Source organism: Pinus tabuliformis, chromosome Q (assembly GCF_031772625.1).
Source record: "Pinus tabuliformis cultivar Carrire ecotype Pingquan chromosome Q, CPIR1, whole genome shotgun sequence".
NCBI classification, from domain to species: domain Eukaryota; kingdom Viridiplantae; phylum Streptophyta; class Pinopsida; order Pinales; family Pinaceae; genus Pinus; species Pinus tabuliformis.
Window position 1 is genome coordinate 1,183,296,956 of NC_142296.1, and position 17,515 is coordinate 1,183,314,470.

The window sequence follows — 17,515 nt, forward strand, 5'->3', positions numbered from 1 at the left end:
ATATAAGAGTTTGTCATTTATGAAATAATCCAATTCTTCTACTGTTTGCCATGACTTAAAGTCGCATATACATCCTTAAAGTTTGTGTTTTGAGCATATTGTTCAATATAACTTTCATGAATTACCAAATTATGCTGAAGTATTGTGGATGCATATATAATTGGTCTTGATAACATGTCTGCAAACTTATTACATATGCCCTTCCTATATCTGATAACAAAATGAAATTGTTGTATAAATCCCATCTACCTACAATGTCTTGATTATTGCAATTTAGTTTGTGAGTGTAAATATTGAAGTGGTTGATGATTTGTATGTATGATTGTTTCTTTACCCATTATATAATGTTTCCACATTTTAACACTTTGAACTAATGCATACAATTCTTTATCATATGTAGGATAGTTAACTACTCCTAATGTGAATGTCTTAGAATGAAAGCATATAGGCTTTCTGTGTTGCATCAACACTGCCCCCATGGCATATTCACTTGCATCTGTCTCGATCTCAAATGGATATTGAAGATCTGGCAGTGCTAGTACTGGCGTTGTACTGATCCTTTTTGTTAATGTGTCGAAGGCTCTCTGTTGTTTGCCTCCCCACTGAAACAATTGTTTCACACTTGTCAAAGCATGTAAAGGAGCTACAATCAAAGAAAAGTTAGCAATAAACTTTCTCCAATATTGTGCTACCCCTAAGAAACTTCTAACTTCTATAGTAGTATTAGGCTTAGGCCAATTTACATTGACTTCGACCTTAGAGGGATCTATATTCAATTCACCACCCCCTAAATATAACCCAAATAATTCAAAGATGTTCTGCCAAATTCACATTTTGACAATTTTACATAGAGATTTTCTCTTTTCAAAACATCTAAAATCTGCTTTACATGCTTTACATGTTCATCCCATGTTCTACTAAAAACAAGAATATCATCTAAATAGACTATTACAAAATCATCAAAGAATGGTCTAAATAAATCATTCATGACTCGCATGAATGTAGCTGGAGTGTTGAAACGAAGTCGAACAGGGAGGGACACATCAGACTGGGAGGACGTGTAGCTAGCGTTACAGAGGGGTTCTGAGTCTGCTCCCTATGGATCACAGCAGAGGAGGGAGCTCCACTCCCTCCTATAAGGAAGCAGATGCCAGAAGAGGCAAGTTACCATTGGGTAATGTCAGAGATTCTGAGGAAGAGGGGAGGAAAAATAATGAAAAGGGGTCAGATGGGGCTAGGTTAAAGGAAAATAGTAGCACCAAGGACAAGGAGGAAGAAGACAAAATCTAGGGAATAAGGGACAAACATCAAAAGGGACAGTGCAGACCCAAAATGGAGATTACTCCTAGAGTAGTGTTAAATTATCCTACTCTGCAGGCACACAGGGAACATATGGGAACTTACGCCATAATCTATAAATTCATGGGAATATGGCCCTCTGAAAAGGCATTACAAACATGGATCAAATACCACTGGAAACCCAAAGGTAGTATTGATCTCCATCTTGGGTCAAAATATTTTTTACAGTGATTTTTACAAACATTGAAGATAAAGATAGAATATTTGAAGGTGGACCCTACTTCTATGCAGCAGCGGGCCTCTATATGCGCCCATGGTTGATGAACTTCGTTCCTGAGAAGGAGAAATTCACCTCAGTTCCTGTTTGGGTAAGGCTCTATTCCCTACCTCTCGATTACTGGAAAAATGAATCGCTCGCTGCTGTCGGCAACAAACTTGGTCGTTTTGTTAAAGCTTCGGAAGTGACAATACAAGGTAAATACACTTCCTATGCTAGGATTTGTGTAGAAATGGATCTATCAGGTGCTCTTCTGGATGAAATAATCCTAGAAGTATTTGATGAGGAATGGGTGAAAACTGTGGATTACGAGCACGTCTCGTTCAGATGTCTTAAATGCCATGAACATGATCACTTGATCAGAGACTGTCCTCTTAGTAAAATAGACAACAAGAGCAAACCCAATTCAGTGAAGGATACTGATAAATTTCAGAAAGTGGAAAGCAAGGGAAAAAGGAGGCAGAAAGGGATCAAAGCAACAGCGCAGTGAGGGACAAAATACCAACCAGAATAGGTTTCAAGCTCTGGAAGAGAATGAAGAAATGACAACTAAATATCAAACAATGGAGGAAGGCCCTAAGGAAGAGGAAAAGGAAGAGAACCACAACCCAACACAAGAGATTCGTAATAAGAAAGAAACTATGAGGAATGAGACCGAACTAGAAATGGATATGGAAATGACCCAAAGGGAAACAGATCTAGAGGACCATGAACTTCAGGAAATTCTGGAAAAGGAAAACCTAGATCTAGAAGGGTTCTTGATGCAGGGAGCCAAGGGAGGGATAGATTCATTATCTCAAGAGGATTGCAACAGAATACAACAGTTATTTTTATGGAATACATAGGAAAGTGAGTCAGGAATAGGAAAAACCACTGATAATTAGGAAAACAAAGGAGTGAAAACAATGAAACCAACCCCAGGATTGGTTACTAGAAATGCAGGCAAGAAAAGAGGCCGAAAAAAGCATAAGGAGCTTTTGATGGAGTGTGGAAAGATAATTATAGATTCGAGTAAGATGGAAGACCTAACCAGTTACTCCTTTACAAGTCTTTAATTATGAATTTTACATCTTGGAATATCAGGGGTCTAGGAAGTAAAAGAAAACAAAGATTACTTAGTTATAGAATGAAACAAGATATGCCAGATATAATCTTCATCCAGGAAACAAAATGTTCCATTCAGAAAATAAGACTTATACACAGCAAATGGCTCAATAGATATGAGTTTCTAGAGGTCAAAGCTGAGAATACAACTGGGGGTATTCTCACTCTTTGGAACCCCCAAAGGGTCAGCATAATTGATGCAGAGGCATCAAGAAATTACCTATCTGTGGTCATTCAACCTGTGGAGATTATAGAAACATTCTTGGTCACCAATGTTTACAGTCCCCAAAGAATAGAGGACAAACTCAAATTGCTAGAAGCCCTTATTGACCTCAGGAACAGACAGGTGGGTATTCCTTGGATCATGGGAGGGGATTTCAACATGATCAAATCTCTCTCGGAGAAAAAAGGAGGCACCAGAGTGCTTAACAAAGACTCCTTAGCGTTCCAATCATTTATAGACAATATGAATTTGGTAGATTCAGAATCGGACAATGGCCTTTTCACATGGAACAACAAAAGAGGAGGGGAGGCATTAGTAGCTTCTAAGTTAGACAGATTTATGATATCAGAGGAGTTGATGCTTCTAAATAAAGATATAACAGCTAGAGTTCTTCCCTTTGGAGGTTTAGATCACTGGCCGATTCAATTGGAAATCAAAGGTATAGATTCTCCTAGGAATAGACCCTTCAGATTCGAAAATATTTGGCTCTCCCACCTGGACTTCATCAGTAATATTGAAAAATGGTGGTCTGAAGACCTGCAAATTCAAGGATCTAAGATGTACCTTCTTCAGAAAAGACTAAAGCACATTAAGACCAGACTTAAGGAATGGAACCAAAAGGATTTTGGTAATATTTTTGAGGCAAAAAAATCAGTGGAAAGCAAGATTCTTGAACTCAACCAGGCGCTGATAAAAGATGGATTTGACAAAGCCAAAAGTGATCAGGTGGACAAATACCATCTAGATTGGGAAAAGTTATGCAAACAAGAGGAAATATTCTGGAGACAAAAATCCAGAGTTCAATGGCTCAAGGAAGGAGAACGGAACACAAGATTTTTTCACAGATCCACTATGGCTAACAGAGCTCATAATAGAATCTCAATGATTAAGGATGAGGAAGGGGAGATTCAGAACACTCACAAAGATATAGAAGTTGTGCTTGTTCAACATTTCCGGAATATCACTCGGGAAAACATTCCCGATAGGGATCAGGCTATCAGAAGAATCACAAGGCATATCCCTAAGCTGGTGTCCAGAGAGGACAATTTCAACCTCAATAGACCAGTGACTGAAGAGGAGGTCAGTGAGGTTCTCAAAGATATGCAGAATAGCAAAGCTCCAGGCCCAGATGGTTTCAATGTGGACTTTTTTAAAGCTTGTTGGCATATTGTCAAAGAGGACATTTTGAATGTGGTAGAAGATTCCAGGAGCAGCAAAACTATACTGAAAGCTCTTAACACCTCCTTCATCTCCCTAATTCCCAAACAGGACTCAGCTCAAACTACAGATAAGTATAGACCTATTGCCTTATGTAATGTGGTTTACAAGATAATATCCAAAGTAGTGGCAAACAGACTCAAACCTCTCCTTCCCTTGCTAGTGTCGAAGGAACAATCAGGTTATGTGGAGGGAAGAAAGATCCTAAACAATATTATTCAAGAACATGAGGTGGTTCACATGCTAACTAGCAAAAGACAAGAAGGGATGATCATGCAACTGGACATTGCCAAAGCATATGACAAGGTGAATTGGCTTTACATCAAGAAGGTTCTCTCTGCCTTTGGGTTTGACCACAACTAAGTCAGATGGGTCATGGTACTAGTGACTTCTTCCAGTTTTTCTATTTTGGTAAATGGCTCTCCCTTAGAGAGCTTCGATCCTTCTAGAGGTCTCAGGCAGGGAGACCCTCTCTCTCCCTTTCTCTTCATTCTCATGATGGAAGGTCTTGGGCGATCCATTAAACAGGCCAAGGCAATGGGAAAAATCAGGGGTCTTTAGGTTTCTGAGAATGGTTCTGCTCTGACTCACCAACAATTTGTTGATGATACCTTACTGCAAGGGATCCCCACAGTCAAAGAAGCTTCGGCCTACAAGCAAATCCTCAAGGATTTTTCCTTAGCCACAGGTATGGAAGTCAATCTCTCTAAGTCCAAAATCTTCTTCTTAAACACTAACATTGTTATCCAAAGAAATATCTCAAGATTTTTTGGTTTCCAAAGAGATTCCCTCCCCTCAAAATATTTAGGAGTTCCTCTTACTGTCAAGCCCATGCACAAGGGTATATGGGAACCAATTCTTAACAAAATGCAGGATAGAGTAAAAAATTGGACCTTTCGTGCTTTGAACCTGGCAAGCAGGTTAATTCTGACAAAAGCATTCATGCAATCTATCCCGGTTTTCATGTTATCAGCTCTTCTAGTTCCCAAAGGTGTCTTAGAACAAATCATAAATATACAAAGAGACATGCGTGAACACCCCCAGACTACAAGGCTTTAGACCACCAATTACTTATAGTTAAGGATTGGGTGAATATGGAGAATACTGACCACACTAGCAGATGCACAAGACCATGTGATGGTCGGCTGCAACTAGTAACGAATTCTGCAAATCTAATTTCCTAATACACAGACAGGATGACAGCTCTCTGGTATTAGGTGAAAAGAAACATGAATAGCTCATTCACTGATACATAAAAGACTTTAACACAGATATAGGATGACAACTACTCTAATGCTAAGCATCAAGAGTTCAGAAATGCAGCATATCCAGCACAACGTGGAACAGAAGAAGAAATGAAAGTGAGCAATTAACAACAAAAGAAGCTTGTATTAGCTGAAAATGAAGACGAGATGCTGCGAGTGCCAAAATAGTTACGGTCTCCAGAAGTTGAACCTTACATCAAAACAAAAACCATCAACCCTGATTACATCTTGTTTTTGGGTATATATAGAGTTTCATTACAAAGGCACTCGGCCATTCTAAGTATGGAGGGGTCATCATTGGCCACCAACCGCATTTAACTGGTTGATGGAGTCTCTGGTGCATTTTCTTACTTCAATGGGTAAATCTAATCCTCTCCTGTGCTCTGTTGTCCTCTCAGGTGGCTGGAGTATCGTATGGGATGAATTCCCATAACTGTTAAATGCATTTATCTGTTCGTGCTCTGTCCTTTTCCTCCTCGACCATACTATCTGTTAAATGTGGTTGTTGAGGAAGAAATGCTCCTAGTACTGAAAACTGGTCACCTTTGTCCTTTCGGTAGCATGGAATGGTTGAGGTACGTGGACTGCATAGTGGGTGGAATAGTCGAATGGAGGAGTGAGACTAGCCGTCGGATTAAGGGGATATATGGCGAGGATTGCTTGGCTGAGGGCATCGGTAGATATGGGAGCAGGGCGAGCCTGGGCCATTGGATCTTGGGCGGACAGATCCAACGGTCGTCGGGCGTCGAAGATGCGCAGTGTTTATCGGGCGAGAATGGAGGTTTTGGCGGTAGGCGGTATTAATCGCATCGCCTCAGGGCATAAGGTGGTAAAAGTATAATGGCGCACAATCTCCTCAGGGCGTGACACGTGGCAGCGGAAACCGCTCTCCATCGCGCATTTACGCGTCGTGACTTTGTGGATGCGGGAGAGCGAATGCCGTCCAATCGCGGCAGAGATGATCGGACGGCGAGGATTTGATCACGTAATTACTACAATAGGATCCATTATATCAGGAAACAGAGATTGACGGCGGAGGTTACAAGTGAAGGTTTTGTGAAGGCGCACGGTCATATGGGCGCGGGTTTACGGGGTATGGGCTTTAGCGCTTGGGGCTTAAGAGCCAGGGCCTTTTATATGGTTTTTTAACCAAAAAGCACGGGAAACAGAGATGAAGGGAGGGTTAGAGAGGTAAAGGGAGAAGGTGAGGGCAACCATTATAAACCTTCTTCGAGCACAACCCAAGACCAAGTTGCCTCCAACTTTAGAAAATCGACGTTATATAGCGGAGCTAACACTGGCACCTTCTACGGATGGGACCCTCCCTGTGAGGTCTCAAGAACTGCAGACCAATGCCTTACCTATGAAAACCAGATTAGCAAAATTTCCTAGTGTTCCATTGGGCATGGAGTCTAACTGAGTCTACACTAAAACTGATAAAAAGACATATTTACAATTTTAAGGCCTGAAGACCTTAAACAAAATAAATTTTCAAAAATTGGCCGTTAACTGGGCTATCAAAAACTGTATCCCCTTCCATACTTTGCAGTATGAAATTATTGTTCCCTTGGATCTGAGAAATGATAAAATGCCTTGCCCATAAAGCATCAAATTTCCCATGGTTTCCTTTCTTCTCTTTCACTGCATCCCGCTTAAGAACCAAGTCTCCAACCTGAAAATTATCTGTTTTTGTTCTCCTGTCAAAAGCTTCCTTGATATTCTTTTGATGTGCTGCAAACTTTTCAACCAGCTGTTCTCTGATTCGATGTACCTCTACTAAATCAGTGATCCTTTTTGCCATATCTTCTTCCTCATTCTGCTCTTCCTTCAGGAACATTGCCACAAGGAGGGTTAACTATATTGGGAATATAGCCTTAGTACCATATACTAGCTTGAATGGGGAATTCCATGTGTATTTCTTGGTCGTCACTTTGTCAGCACACAGTGCATACTTGAGCTTAGAATCCCAATTCTTTTTGTTGTCTTCCAACAACTTTTTAATTATCCTTATTAGGCTCTTGTTGGAAGATTCTCCTAGACCATTGCCTTGAGGGTAGTAGGAGGTGGAATGAACTAGCTTAATGCCCATTGAGTCACACATGTCCACCAATTCTTTTTCCCTAAAGTCTGTTGCATTGTCTGTGACTAATTTATGTGGACAACCAAATCTGGCGAAGATATTCTCTGTCAAGAACCTCATGACCACATGATGATCAACCTTTCTGGTAGGGATGGCCTCAATCCATTTAGTGAAGTAATTTGTGGCTACTAAGATCCATCTGTGCTGGCCACTGGAATGTGGATTGATTTCTCCAATGAAATCCAAGCCCCACTGCTGAAAAGGGCCACTAGCATGTATGGGTTTTAAGGGCAGGGACTTCAATTGTTGCTTCCCTTCAAATCTTTGGCACCTATCACAAGATTTAACAAATGAAAAGACATCAGAAAACAAGGTGGGCCAGTAGTACAAAGCTCTTAGAATCTTATGGGCTGTAGTTTTCCGATAATGATGCCCTCCACATATGCTGGAATGAAACTACTGCATAACCTCCATGGAATATTCTTTGTCCAGACACCTCAAAAGGATTCTAGAGGGATCCATCCAATAGAGTAGATTTTCATGAATGCAATATTTAGCTGCCCTGAGCTTAATAGTTCTGGCTTGGCTTGAACTAAGGCTTGGAGGAATTTCTAGCTTCAGCAAGAACTGAGCCGTGGTAGAATACCATTCACAGGAAGCTATATTTTCTGCCAACGACTGATTTTTCCCTGGTTCAGCTATTTCTCCTGCTGTCTGTCCATCTTCTGAGGCCGTGCTTATGAGATTTATGTTCAGCGTTCTATAGTTTTCCTCAACCATCAATCTGGAAAGGCCCTAACCTTTGACAAGCTTGGTGGGCTTCAGTTCTATGTTAAATTCAATAAGCTTTGCAATCCATTTAGCCCTTCTTCCATTAGCATCAAGTTGCGTTAGCACATCTTTAACTGAAGCAGAGGGCACATATGAAATTATCTTGGAATGCAGAATGTAAATTCTGAAGGCTTTCAAAGATTTTATAAGAGCATATGCTTGTTTTTCAATGATATCATACCTCAGCTCAGCATCCCTTAAAGGTTTGCTAAAAAATTCCACTGGATGCTTCGAGCCTTCCTCATCTTCTTGCATCAAAACTACTGCAAGGGTGTCATCATAGGCAAATGAAAATATATGGAACTCATTGCGGTAATCTGGGCTGATTAAAGTAGGAGCTTCCATAATAGCCTTCTTAATGGATTCAAAAGATCTTCTTGCTGCATCAGTCCACTTGACTTCTGACCCCTTTTTCAACATGGAGGTATTGTGTTTTACAAGTTCTGCAAAATTAGGAATAAACCTCCTCACAAAATTTATTTTGCCCAGAAAGGACTAGATATCCTTCTTTGATCTCAAAACAAACAAGGTCTGTATTGCCCTTACTCTTTCTGGGTCAATCTTGACACCTGTAGCAGAAACAACATGTCCTAACAGCTTGCCCTCTTCTAAAGCAAACTGTGACTTTTTAGGATTGACTGAAATCCCAAACCTTCTGCACTTCAGGAACACTTTCTTCAAATGCTACAAATGGTCTTGATGACTGCTGGGGTACACTGTTATATCATCAAGGTAGATAAGGACGAACTTATCCTTCTCTCCCACAAATGCTATATCCATAGCCCTCTGAAGGTGGCCCCAGCATTCATCAACCCAAAAGGCATCTTAGAATACATAAAATGCCCCAAGGAGTAGTGAATGCAGTCTTCTCTTGGTCATCTAGATGCACAACAACCTGGTTATACCCTGAAAATCCATCCAAGAAAGACATCACTTTGGCTCCTGAGACTTTTTGCAGCAAATGCTCCATCTTGGGCAAAGGGTAATTGTCTTTCTTAGAGCATTTGTTTAAGTTTCTGAAATCAACACAGAGCCTTATTTCTACACTTTTCTTCCTCACTACCACTAAGTTGGCTACCCATTTGGAATATCTGAGAGGGACTATGATTTTGGCAGCCAGTAAATTCTAGATTTCCTTCTCAATCAGTGGGAGGAGCAAAGGATTTATTGGTCTCAGTTTCTGCTTAAAATGGATGGTGTCCTTCTCTAAAGGAATTTTATGCTGGATGATCTTTTTGTCATATCTTTTCAGGTCACTATATTCCCAAGCAAAAACATCAGCAAATTTGATGCAGGAGCATCTAGACCAGGCCAGCGATGTGACGGGGTGGTCACATGTTGTGGCTAATGCAAGATTGGAGGAAGACTTAGTTGTTAAGTTTGTATTAATTTCAATAAGGGTAAGTATTTAAGAGTGGTATAATTAGCAATAAATGGCAAGTGATCAGCCCTGCGTGGAAATCAAGCCAAGTGGTCTAGTTTGTTTAGATGAAGATAAGATTGAATTATAACTGTATAACTAATTCCTTCATGTGTGGAAAGAAGTAGCTAGATATGACAACTTCTTTTGGGGGGATTTTGGAAGAAGGAAGAGGCAGCAGGGGAGAGATAGATCGAGTGAGGGGAGGTCTGACAGATAGAGAGGGCCAGAGCAGAGCACACACATCCTTGTATGATTAGGCCGTTGAGGTAATAGTAATATGCTAATAAAGATTCAGCATAATAAATCTGTAATAGTTCTGTGTTTCTGTGACTTGATCTCCCCATGGTCAATTGGACAAGTGTGTAAGTGTCTGCTCATAAATCTCTGTGTGATTTATGTGATGATTAGTAAATGATTAATGAATATATGAAATGTTGCTTAGAAATTCGCGTGCAATCCCTGTAATATGAAATGGCAATGTTTGAATGCATGAATTGTGATCGTTGAATGGGTTTCTCCTGGTAGTTAATGGCACAAGAATTATGAGGTTCCTGTAGAAGGGTTTGAATACCTTTCTGGCACAGAAATCGTTGTGATTGATATGAATCAAGTTTTGTATGTTGTATTAGGGGAACCTGTCATAAATTAAATCCAGAATCAAGTTTTGTATGTTGTTTCAGAGGAAACTGTCATAGGTTAAATCCTGAGTCAGTAATAAACTGTTAATGTTACTGGAATCACCATGGGAAATCTCTGCATGGTGTTTGTTAATTTCCAGTTCACGGAAGTCACCTTCTGGGCGTAAATGAACCAACACTTCTGTTGATTAGGGTCCCGCTCAGAGATCTGGAGACCCTGCCTGAAAGGTGGAAAAAAAACAAAACCGGACCTGAGATATCCGATCTCATCACAACTGAGGATATAGAAACTCTATTGGACTCGTGGACCACAGCTGCTGTTGGTTTGTTTGACTCATTAGAGGGCACTGAAAATAAGAAGTTGAAGCCACGTTCAGGCAAGAAGATGACGTGTTCTTTCGTCAAACAGTTAGTGATCGCGTAGCCACTGTTCTTGGCAGTAACCCAAAGACGAAGAGGGCAGCATTGGTGTTATTGGAAAAATGCCTGAAAAATATCCCATTTTGAGGGAGAATTCAAGAAAGCTGCCGTAACAGAGTTCGCCTTTGCAAACAAGCTCCCATTAGTGACGACTTTCACCAGGGAAGGTGCTAATACGATAGTTGACAGTTCTATAAAGAACCAAACCCTGCTCTCTGTAACTACCAAGGATTATGAAGAGGTCATTCCATCATTTCAAGACGCTGCAAAAGCATTTGAGGGAAAAATCCTTTTGGTGTAGGTTGATTCTGACAATGCTGATGTTGGGAAACCAGGTATGGAATGCTTTGGCTTAAGTGGAGATGAACCAAAGATAGACTCAGCCGGCAAAGAAATATGGAAACATAAAATGTATTGGCCATTAAGGAGTATTTAAATCCTGATAAGGTCCACCGGTTGTGCAGCCATAAGGTTGCATCATTTTTGGTATCAGAGCGGGAAAAGATTTCCTGCAGAAAGGATTTTTTGCGTGCTGAGAAAGAAGAGTGTGAGCAGCCAAGGTGACAGAGCTGGTAATCAGAAAGACTGGCAGGATAAAAAGACTAAACAAGTGTGTTTTGTGTGCAAGGGTTTAAAGGTTGCACAGGGAGAAAGCAGGTCTTGGAAGAAGACAGACGCTGACAGTAGTAAAGAGGTAAGATAGCAAAGGAAAAGTTGCAGAGGGCGAATGGCCAAGGACAATAAAGGTCAAAGATAACAGAAATGAAAGATAGCAGAGAGAGTTGAGAATTTCATTCTCAAGGGAGATTTTAAATCCGAACACATAGCAGAACAAAGAGGAGAAGAGTTTTACTCTCAAAGAAAGAATTTACGGAAAGCAAATAATTTGAGACAGTACATGCAAAATGCAGATGATCCTGCAGGGATCATAAGAAAAATAAAAAATATATATGATGATATTTGTTTTTAACTGAGTTGACAAACTGTGATTGAAGGTTTTCAGTAGCAGGCAAAGGGAAAAGCAGACCAAAGAAAGCACTCTGAAGTGGCAGTGAACCTAAAGTATCCAACAAGAGATTGGACAGAGCAGACAACTGAAGTGTTCTCAAGGGAGAGTGAAAGCTTGAAGAAGCCTAGATGGAGCAAATATGTTGCACAAGAGAAGGTTCCGGAAATAGGACCATGCTTACCAAAAGACTGAGTGAGGAGAGCTTAGTGAGGTAAGATTGCAGTGAGGAGGACTCGCTGTTGCGGAGGCTTGTTGCAGTGGAGTGAGGAGCTCATGAAGAGAGGATGAATACCAAGATGATGGAAGGTCATTGCAGAGGTTCTCAAGAAATCCACTATAGAGGGAAGGATGCCAAGACAAAAGGCATGAAGGGGATGAGTCAAGAGGAGCTTGACAAGCAACTTGCTGACATGAAAGCAAGATTGGAGATATTGACAGAGCTGCTACAAGACCCAGAAGACTAGAAAAGGGGATGGACCTTTCCACTAAAAGGAAAGAAGGTGACTTGGCACTCATTACAAATGAGAAGGAAGAAAAAGGAGATTGCCTTATGGACAAAGGAACTAAAATTCTTTGAGTCAAGGATAAGAATTGAAGATGCAACAGGTAAAATTACTCAGAGGAAAATGCTTGAAAAAGCAGGAGAAGCAGATGAAGTTATCTGCAAGCCAGAGGAAGGAATATCTCTAGATGATGATGAGGAAGAGGTGAGATTGTATGAGGGTCTCAAAAGTTCAGAAGAGAACTTGCATCAGCACATTGAAATGTTGACAGGAAGACTAGAAGGAAGCTCAAGGAGATATACTGAAATGTTGACAGGAAGACTAGAAGGAAATTCAGAGAAACAGGTTGAACTGGTGACAGAAGGTAAAATTGATGGGAAAGATGCAAATAAAGTAATTGATGTGCCACATGAGCTTCCAACATTGCATACACCGTTGTCAGAAATCTTGGCTACAATGTTACCACTCGAAGGAAGTTCAGGTATGCAAGAAGGCCAGATGAGCATCAGGAAGAGTGTTTTATCAGTAGAAAAGAATTCGTTAATTCAAGATGTAACATCTAAAAAATATTCTGTAGAGGATGTGCAACTTTCCAAGAGCAGCCTGAGAGAGACAGAAGAGGTCAAAGAGGATTTAAATGACGTGGAAGTATCAGTTCGACAGGCAGGGGAAGACAAATCATCGTTTAATATTCCATTTGTTGGTCAATAGAAACCTGGCGGAAATGCCATCAAATGTAGTGATCAACCCTGTTCTGCTCCCGTGGTTTGGGATGCACATCAAGCTGGTTCCCTTGAGAAGTTGGCAGGTGGGGACATAAAATCAATTGAAGGAAGGGTTAAGTTGCTGACATCTTGTCTTCACGGTGATAGAGGGTTGCCCATAGTTGGTAGAGACGTTTCTTGGCAGGAAGCATGTGGTCCTAGCTATTGTTCCTCTCCACCCAATGGCTCCTCAACATTGTTTTCAAGTGATTCAGTATCACCCACATGGAGTGTAGTTGACAGTCTTGGAAAAGAAAATTGCATAGAAGACGAGAGCTCAAAAATATTAGTGAAAGCAACATATAAAGGTAAAAAAGGAAAACCAATGAAGATTGTCAAAGAAGTTCATGAAGAAGAAACTATGATTTATGAAAACATAGTAAAATATCATCATGTTATCATGATGATATGGCATGATTGAGTCAACCATGGGAGAGGTTGAGTTGATCAACCTGGAAAACATACCTCAAGGAAGATGACATGAAGCAGAAATTCACCTAGCAAAAGGCAAAGAAAAGGAAGAAGAGCTAACAATGACAAGAAGTCAACAACAAGATCAAGGAGAAAAAGAAAGAAGCTCTCATCAAGAAGCTAATGTATGGGAGAAGGAGCTAGAGTTACTAGAGAAATGGTTAAAAGCACCAGTACCTGATGAAGACTGCAAGAGGTCTGCAGTAAAGGAAGCAGAAGCAGAGGAAGAAGTTCACAACTGTGAACCAGGGCAAGGAAGCATTATTAGAATAGATGATGCAGAGGGAAAACTTGAAAACTCTTTGAAGGAGTTAAATCAACACACTGAAGTGTTGATGAAAGAAGAAAGTCCAGAACAACAAGTTGAAATACTGTTGAAAGGAGGCACACAGTCTAAATGTGTGAAACAAAGGAAGATGCAGCTAGACAACAGCAACCAGCTAAAGCAGGAAGGGAGAATTAATGAAGAAGACTAGCAAGAAGATTTACTGGAAACAAATGTTGAGAACATAAGGGAACTGATGTTGAAGCAGGCCAGAAGGCAAAGGCTGGAAGCATCAGAAAAGGTGATCAGTCAAGTACAAAAAAAAATTCAACAGGTTAAGAGAATTTGTCCAAATGGTCCTGATGCCACCAAAAAGCTTGAAGAGACCGAAACAGCAGTCAAAAAAGTTAGATTTATTGAGGCCATCTCAGTGAATGATCTTGAGAATCATTCTGTTGTTGATTCCATTGATTTTCATTCAATAAAGGTAGAGCACCAGCATAGAATAGAAGGAGAAAATGTAACATTGGAATTTATAAAGAAAATGATGGATGACTTCAAGAATCAGAAAAATATACACAGAAGGTGTGCATTTCAAATATTATTGCAAGTAAAGGATTTGCTAGAGGCAATGCCATCACTGGTTGACATCAATATTCCGAATGGAAAGTAATTCACTGTTTGTGGTGACATCCATGGTCAGTATTATGACCTTTTGAACATCTTTGAGATTAGTGGGCTTCCTTCGGAGGACAATCCTTATCTTTTTAATGGTGATTTTGTTGATCGAGGATCATTTTCAGTTGAAGTCATACTTGTGCTATTCGCATTCAAGTGTATGTGTCCAACTAAACTCTATCTTGCAAGAGGAAATCATGAAAGCAGGAGTATGAACAAGATTTATAGTTTTGAGGGCAAAGTCAAGTCCAAGTACAGTGAAAGCATGGTTGAGCTTTTTGCTGAAGTGTTTTGCTGCTTGCCTTTGGCTCATGTCCTCAATGACAAGATTTTTGTTGTTCATGGTAGTCTTTTTAGTGTTGATGGTATAAAACTGGATGATATCAAAGAAATTGATCGATTCCGAGAGCCACCTGAAGAGGGTCTGATGTGTGAAATACTTTGGAGTGATCCATAGCCTCGTAAAGGGCATGGACCCAACAAACGAGATGTTGGTTTGTCTTTTGGAGAAGATGTGACCAAAAGGTTTTTCCAAGAAAACAATCTTGAGCTGGTGGTCAGGTCTCATGAAGTTAAAGAGGAAGGTTATGAAATTGAACATGATGGCAAACTTATTACGGTTTTCTCAGCTCCAAACTATTGTGACCAGAGAAGGAAGATGAAGCAGGAAGTAGCTGACATGCAGCCTAAATGGAGGAGCAGAGCATATGGACAACTCCAGGACAAAGTCTGGGATCCAGGAGGAATTTTTTATTTTTTTTCGTTCCTTTTTGAAAGCACATGATCAGGAGATCATGAATGTTTTCAAGTGTGAGAGTCTGATGCAGGAGCATCTAGACCGGGTCAGCAATGTGACGGGGTGGTCACATGTTGTGGCTAATGCAAGATTGGAGGAAGACTTAGTTGTTAAGTTTGTATTAATTTCAATAAGGGTAAGTAGTTAAGAGTGGTCTAATTAGGAATAAATGGCAAGTGATCATCCTTGCGTGGAGATCAAGCCAAGTGGTCTAGTTTGTTTAGATGAAGATAAGATTGAATTATAACTGTATAACTAATTCCTTCATGTGTGGAAAGAAGTAGTTAGATATGACATATGTATAACTTCTTTTTGGGGGATTTTGGGAAGAAGGAGGAGGCAGTAGGGGAGAGATAGATCAAGTGAGGGGAGGTCTGACAGATAGAGAGGGCCAGGGCAGAGCACACTCATCCTTGTATGATTAGGCCATTGATGTAACAGTAATATGCTAATAAAGATTCAACATAATAAATCTATAATAGTTATGTGTTTCTGTGACTTGATCTCCCCATGGTCAATTGGACAAGTGTGTAAGTGTCTGCTCAGAAATCTCTGTGTGATTTATGTGATGATCAGTAAATGATTAATGAATATATGAAATGTTTCTTAGAAATTTGCGTGCAATCCCTGTAATATGAAATGGAAATGTTTGAATGCATGAATTGTGATCGCTGAATGGGTTTCTCCTGGTAGTTAATGGCATAGGAATTATGAGGTTCCTGTAGAAGGGTTTGAATACCTTTCTGGCACAGAAATCGTTGTGATTGATATGAATCAAGTTTTGTATGTTGTATTAGGGGAACCTGTCATAAATTAAATCCAGAATCAAGTTTTGTATGTTGTTTCAAAGGAAACTGTCATCAGTTAAATCCTAAGTCAATAATAAACTGTTAATGTTACTGGAATCACCATGGGAAATCTCTACGTGGTGTTTGTTAATTTCCAGTTCACGGAAGTCACCTTCTGGGCGTAAATGAACCAACACTTCTGTTGATTAGGGTCCCACTCAGAGATCTGGAGACCTTGCCTGAAAGGTGGAAAAAAAACAAAACTGAACCTGAGATATCCGATCTCATCACAACTGAGGATATAGAAACTCTATTGAACTCGTGGACCACAGTTGTTGTTGGTTTGTTTGACTCATTAGAGGGCACTGAAAATAAGAAGTTGAAGCTGCGTCCAGGCAAGAAGATGACGTGTTCTTTCGTCAAACAGTTAGTGATCGCGTAGCTGCTGTTCTTGGCAGTAACCCAAAGACGAAGAGGGAAACATTGGTGTTATTGGAAAAACGCCTGAAAAAATATCCCATTTTGAGGGAGAATTCAAGAAAGATGCCGTAACAGAGTTCGCCTTTGCAAACAATCTCCCATTAGTGACGACTTTCACTAGGGAAGGTGCTAATACAATAGTTGACAGTTCTATAAAGAACCAAACCCTGCTCTCTGTAATTGCCAAGGATTATGAAGAGGTCATTCCATCATTTCAAGACGCTGCAAAAGCATTTGAGGGAAAAATCCTTTTGGTGCAGGTTGATTCTGACAATGTTGATGTTGGGAAACCAGGTATGGAATGCTTTGGCTTAAGTGGAGATGAACCAAAGATAGACTCAAGCCTTTCTTAAAGTCCCAACCTGTGCCGACAAAGAATGATGGAAACATAAAATGTATTGGCCATTAAGGAGTATTTAAAATCCTGATAAGGTCCACCGGTTGTGCAGCCATAAGGTTGCATCAAAATTGTTTCATTAAATTGCAGTACTCAAACCTTTGGGCAACAGATAGATGAGTGGACAGATTTATATGCTTTAGATGTTCTGGACTCCCTATATTATGCCTATGGACTACAGATTGGTCTTCTTTTTGGGCAGCCTTATAAGGCACATCATTCTAGTCAAACAACGTTTCTAAAGGGACTAGGCCTTTAGGTATGTGATTGCTAGGCAACTGGACAATGCTATTTTTGTCAATTTTTTTTCTAAGTTGGGACTGGGGACTTTCTCCTAAGTCTTCATTTTCCTGATCAATTTGCATTTCAGAGAATTCATCAATGACTTGCAGAAACCTATTCACCTCATCATCGTCTTCAAAAACTTTCCAATGCTGGACATTATTAGGCAAGGATGGTCTATATTTCATCTGAACTTCATAAACTATTCTGGAAGGCATGGGAGGAATAAACATGCTAGCAGATAGAGCAAGGGAATCAGCGAGTTGATTTCTGACTCTAGGGATATATGAGATACAAAAATTAT

The 17,515-nt window shown here is 40.2% G+C and overlaps 1 pseudogene; it reads left to right on the top strand.

The window, feature by feature from the left end:
• The first annotated feature begins 14,046 nt into the window (after nucleotides 1-14,046).
• LOC149223918 (serine/threonine-protein phosphatase 5 pseudogene) lies at nucleotides 14,047-16,885 on the top strand (annotated as a pseudogene).
• Nucleotides 16,886-17,515: the final 630 nt, after the last annotated feature.